Here is a 6,000-nt window from a genome sequence, read left to right as displayed (position 1 = left end):
GATGCAATTTTTTCATTTTGTTAAAGCTATAATTTAATATCTGGTAAACACGTATCATTTGGACTGAGCATCATCCCTCAACACATGTGTCTCTCACATTCTATTGCTCCATTGTCTTGGGGATGCTTCTGCACATCATGAGACAAGGGGCATAGAAGTGGCAGACACCTGTACCTCCTGCCAGGACGGGGTTATTCAGGACACTGAGATAAGACTGGATAACAGCAGCTCAGATCGCTACACTGCCATGCCTCACTAGAAGGCACACATTATCAACAGCTCAAAGACGCCAAGAAAAACTTGGCCACTTTAAGAGAAAACACCACCACCAACAGCCAGCAGATCTCTTCCAGGATGCCCCTGTAGAGAAACTGTTCTATATTTTTTGAAGTTTCTATTTATTCCCTTTATTGCCATTTATAGTGAAATGTCAAGACTGCAAAGAGTGATTTGATTTTGTCTGGGGAAACATTTGTTTTAAAGATGCTAACAGATTCAGGTAGTGGCTGGGTATAGTTTCTATAAGATGAAATTTCAAACAGTCAGTTACTGTTCTTCCATCCCTTTGAAGGGGCCCAAACAAAACATCCCCACATTCATTACAAAAGACCTCTGTAGAGTGCCTTATTATGCATCATTTAGAAAGAGCAGAACACCAACCCAGGAATGCTTTGGAACTTCAGACTGTATAAATAGCCGTTCAGTGGATGACAGCTTAAGCTGTGCATTGCAGAAAGCATGGCAGAGACAATAAATTATTTGAACTGAGTTTCTCTTTCCATATTATTCTAACCCTTGAGCATCATCGGGACAATTTCCCTTCATTGTATTTCGACACAAACGTCCAAGGGTAATATTTAGAGGGATTTCCCACGAGCTCTCGTGATGATCTGCTTTATTAAAAATGATTATTTCCAACGAGAAGCTCTAGCTTCCAGCAGAGTCAGGCGGGAGAATGCACGAGTCTCTGGCTCCAGGAACATTGCTGTAGATCCCTGAACAAAGTGCCAAAGGTTTTTTTTTTTTTTTTTTTTACCTGGCCAGAGAGTTTGGAAATGATTTTCCTTTGTGTCTGCAGCTCAGTTTAAGAGAATCGTTTCTGCAGTTAGGGAAAACCAGGCTAACATAGAAGTGGTATTTCATCAAGTAAGGCTTTCTTGGCAAACTTTAAACAACGTAAAATTGTTGATTTTTCTGACCAAAACTATATAGTTGGTATACTTATAGGAAGACTTATAGCTTGCATGAGGAGTAATGAAATAAAACAAATACTTGTATAGACATTAGAAAATTGAACACAATTTAGTAAACATTACCTAATGCCAATTCCTGCCTACATCCTTGCTGTACCCCTGATATGCTGTGTGTGTGTGTGTGTGTGTGTGGTGTGAGATGCTATGTGTGTGGGTAGGGTCATGTGGGGGCAGGTCACTGAATGTTTACGTGTGTGTGTCCGCCCAAAGGAGCAAAACTTGACAATGAGGATCTTCTTTGATTACTCTTCCCCCTTTTTAACTGGCTTAGACTTAGGGTTCTCTTGTTGAACCATGTGTTTGTCAATGTGGCTAATCAAGCTAGCCAGCTTTCTCTGGAGAGCCTGGGTCTTATGCCCTTGAGTGCTGGAATCAGACATGGCCCCATGTCCAGTGAACATTTACCTGAACTCTGATCCTCATACTTGCAAGGCAAGTGCTTTACCCCCTGAGCCATCCCAGTCCACTCTCCTCACCTAAGGCTTTTCTTCCTAGAAGGTTTCTAACTGAACTCAGCCCTGTCTAAAGATGGGCAGAGGAAGTTTCCCCCAGAGCCCACTAAGAACTTCATCTTTAGGAGAACAACCACCTGGTGCGTCAACGTTCCTTCCATGGGCATGTGTCTGCCAGTGTCCTTCTTGACCTGAAATCACACCTCTTTCATAAGAAATCCACATATGTGCAGTACACAGTCTTCAAATCTTCATGCTATTCTGGGCCAGAGTAGGGAGGTCACAGCCTACTGCTCTCTGGCATTTCACTTTAAAAAAGATGTCTCTCTGCCAAGCCACAAGATCCCGTAGTTTGAGCCATTCTCTCCACACAGTGGTTAGAGTCCTCCTTTCTTAGATTAATTCTATTATTTTTAAAATTCTTTCCTACCCTCCCTCCTCCTTTCCTCCCTGTTCCTTCGCCTCCCCCCCCCCCACACACCCCTTCCCTGTGTATGAGTGTGTGTACATGTGTGTCTGGGTAGGTACACATGAGTACAGGTTACCACAGAGTTCGCAAGAGGGTATTGGATCTTCTTGTCCTGGAGTTAAGGACAGTTGTGAGATGAAGATGGTTCTGGGAGGCAGACTCAGGACCCTGAGAAAGCAGTAGCTGCTTTTAACACTTTAGACACTGCCCCAACCCTGCCACCCATCCTTTCTCTACTAGTCTTCTCTGAAGGGCTCTTTCTTCTTTACAAATCTGGAAACAAATCCTAGTCTAGGAGATACAGAGCTGTTAAAACATCTTCTTAGTCAAACACAGTGCTCCACAAAGAAACAGAATAATGAATAATGTTTCCCAAAGAAAGAGAAAGAGACAAGGACGTCTCCTCATCTCCAGACTGTGCAATGCAGAAGAGAGTGGGCAAAGCCAAGGCCAAACCAGGAACTAACTCACAAATGATAGGCTAGCCTGCTGCCTTTGCTCCATTTTCTGATAACGGTATCTGAGTATTGAAGATACTGTGAAGTCCTGTGAACTGGGCCTGACCCCGGCCTCTAATCTCAATGCCAAGGAGACTGAGGCAGGAATGGACAGCCCACCCTGGGCTGTAGTGAGACTCTGTTTCATGAAACCGAACAACAACTTGAAAGAGAAGTCAGGGACAAGGGCTATGCAGGCACATTATCCAAGTAGTGTACTTGTGGTTTCCTGTTCCGAGCTTGATGGTTCCCACATACGCTTGAAAGTGTGTACGTCAGTCTCGTAAATTATCATTTTTTCATATGTGCATTTAAATAGAATTTATATAATTTGAAGTCTTATAGAAAATCTCTTTAATATTCAGAAAATAGATATGGGTATTTGGGGGGGGTTATAAACAAATAATATTTATACCAGTTTGGGCAGGGGGAGCTCTTAACAGATACTAAGAGAGAAACACTACCACAGGCTGCTCCCTGGCCAATGCTTCAGGAGTAGGTATGCTGATATTGCCCCCCCCCCCCAACTCGCTCTCTTTCTCCCTTACTCTAAATCTCCCCCACCGCATCTGTGTCAGGACTAGCATTCACTTCCACCCATGAGTAATACTTTTTGAGAACTTCACTTCCAATCTCTAAATGTTGATTGTCCTTGAAACTGCTGATGAAGTTGGCAGTTTGTTTGTCTTAACTTCCGTCATTCAGGGAAGTGGAAAGCTGCTCACCTGAGAAGTGCAGACGATTCTAAGTTCCGAGTCTGCTGGGTTTGAGAGGGGACGGCAGACGAGGTCTATGAGAGTCTCTTGTGTTGTTTTCCCTGTATCCATGAGGGTGATGAGAACATTGAGAAAGGTTATGAAGCCTTTCCGATTTGGACTAAAAAGGAACAGGAAATTGTTCTCTTTCTGGCTTGCTTAATTATTGAAGGAACCAAAGAGGAAACAAGAAGACACTGGACAGCTGTCAAAAGATGCTTGTAAAAATATTTGACTCGTAGGAGATGTCTCGTGGCTCCATGAATTTATTCTGCCTAGCACGAAAAGCATGTGTTTAGATTCAGGCAGGTGTCTCCAACCCAAGGCTCCCAGCCTGCTGTTATACAATGGTCTGTACCCTGTCAATTGTATTTTAACAAAACGCTGATTGGCCAGTACCCAGGCAGGAAGCATAGGTGGGACGACCAGGCAGGAAGTAGAGGCGGGGCGATGAAAACAAGAGAATTCTGGGAGGAGGAAAGAGTCAGTCAGCAGTCATCACCCAGACACAAAAGAAGCAAGATGAGAGACTGCCTCGCTGATAAAAGGTACCAAGCCGTGGGGTAACACAGGCAAGAATTATGGGCTATATATGTTATAAGAGTAAATAAGAAGCCTGAGATAATAGGTCAACCAGTTTAAAATTAATGTCTATATTAATCTGTGTGTTTCTTTGGGACTGAATGGCTGTGGGATCTGGTGGGACAGAGAACCTCTGGCAACACTGGCTGCAGTGGCTTAGGGTAACGATGAACATAGCTCAATATAAAACTGTAGATTTTCTTAAAACATGATGAGATTTTCTCTTTGAGCCAGGGTTTCTAGCCAGTCTGGCCTTGAACTCTTCATGTAGCTTAGGATGAACTTGAACGTCTGATCTTCCTGCCCCTGTGTCCTCCTTGCTGAGATTACAGTCTGTCTATCATACTCATTTGTACAGTGGTGAGGACTGAACCTGGGGTTTTGTGCATGTTAGACAGACTAACGATGGCGATGCCTTATCCCAAGATTTATGAATTGACCTGTATTTATCTAGTTTTGTTACTGGTTATGGACCATGAATTTTCTCGATGACAAAGTCATCATATTACCAAGTCAGGAAATTGGAACCAGTGGTAGAAACATCTCTGAGCAATCGCTGCTATTTCAGAGGAAAAAGGCCCTCCAGGGTCAAGTAGAATAAAGTCAGGAAAAACACACGGCGAGAGACAAACAAGCATTGGACTAAACACCAGATTTAAAAATTTGAGCCTGGAAACTATGAGTTTTAAAAATTTAAGTTAAAAACAGCATAGTTTTAATTTTGTTTTGTTGTTTTGTTTTTTAAGTTAAAAGCTACCTTAATGAGAGCAAAATAGGACTGTTTCCTTGTTCTGCTTTATAAAGAAACTGGAGCTACATAGATGAACAGATTTTCTCATACATCTAACAATACACAGTGTTTAGACCTTTAACTCAGTTTGCCTGGAGGAGAGATGGAAGGGCTTTTGCGAAGATTTTCATGCTGAGGCCACTTCCAACACTGTATTTGTCGGGCACGGTGAGTTTGTACTGGACCTGTGTTCCCCGGGATCTCTGAATCACTCAAATATCATTTGGGGGCATATCTGGCAAAATGAGAATAAGTAAAATAAACTGTAAAAATATTATTGTGACGTGGAATTTGTGTGCTTCATATGTGCAAAGAGTTGAAAAGAAAATAGAAGAATAAAAATATTGTTTATCGCTCTATTGAATAAAGGATGGGACACTGGGCACATTGAAAACCTTGAGGAATCACCACAGCAATTTCCTTATATTTTTAACGTTTCTTTTAATGCCTGATTCTAGCAAATCCAGATCACGTGTTTTCTTTGCAACCTAATTAACGTGCAGGTTTCTTAACCAGTGGGGAAGATGAGATGTGGTGTTTTATGTAAAGGACTTGCCTGGCCTCTGGCATGCAATTGGCAGTGTTGGCTCCTTCTTTTTTTTTTTTTTTTTGAAAAGGGTTAAAAGAAAAGGGAGGCCTATATCACAGAAAATGTAGAATTTGGCTCTAAGCATCAGTTCACTGTGAGCAACAGCTGGTCTCTTTATAGGGCTTAGAATACAGATCGCATAAAATATATATAGGAAGAGGAAAAGGGTAAAACTTTCAGCGCTCACCAGTTGTAGCCTACAGCATCTCACTCTAGCTCATTAGGGCGTTTACATTTATAATGCGATCTCTTTGAAACAGATTAATTTTTTTTAGTAAGGATCTTGTAAATTAAAACTTTCCCAGGGGGCTAACCTCATACGGCTTGTTCCAGAGGTGGAACTGCTTCTGAGAAAACATCTCAGAGCAGGAAGGAAAAATGGTTCTGTGTGAGCCAGAGTGCCAGTTACACAATTAGCCGTGAGTATCGGAATACCAGGGGGCAGGCCTGGCAAATAATAATCCCCTTGTCTTCAGAACCACACTTATAAAGGGGGAGATACTTAGCCCACGTGACAGACCTGTGCAAATTAACAGGGCATTGCCTCAGCCCATCTGGTGCGGTGTCACCATCTGGCTCTACACTACACCTTTATTTGACCTTAGAGATTAAA

This window comes from Alexandromys fortis, unplaced genomic scaffold (assembly GCF_014885135.2).
Source record: "Alexandromys fortis isolate MF-2015 unplaced genomic scaffold, M_Fortis_MF-2015_v1.1 scaffold_201, whole genome shotgun sequence".
NCBI lineage: Eukaryota > Metazoa > Chordata > Mammalia > Rodentia > Cricetidae > Alexandromys > Alexandromys fortis.
The sequence above is the reverse complement of the archived record's forward strand: the minus strand, read 5'-3'. Positions refer to the sequence as shown.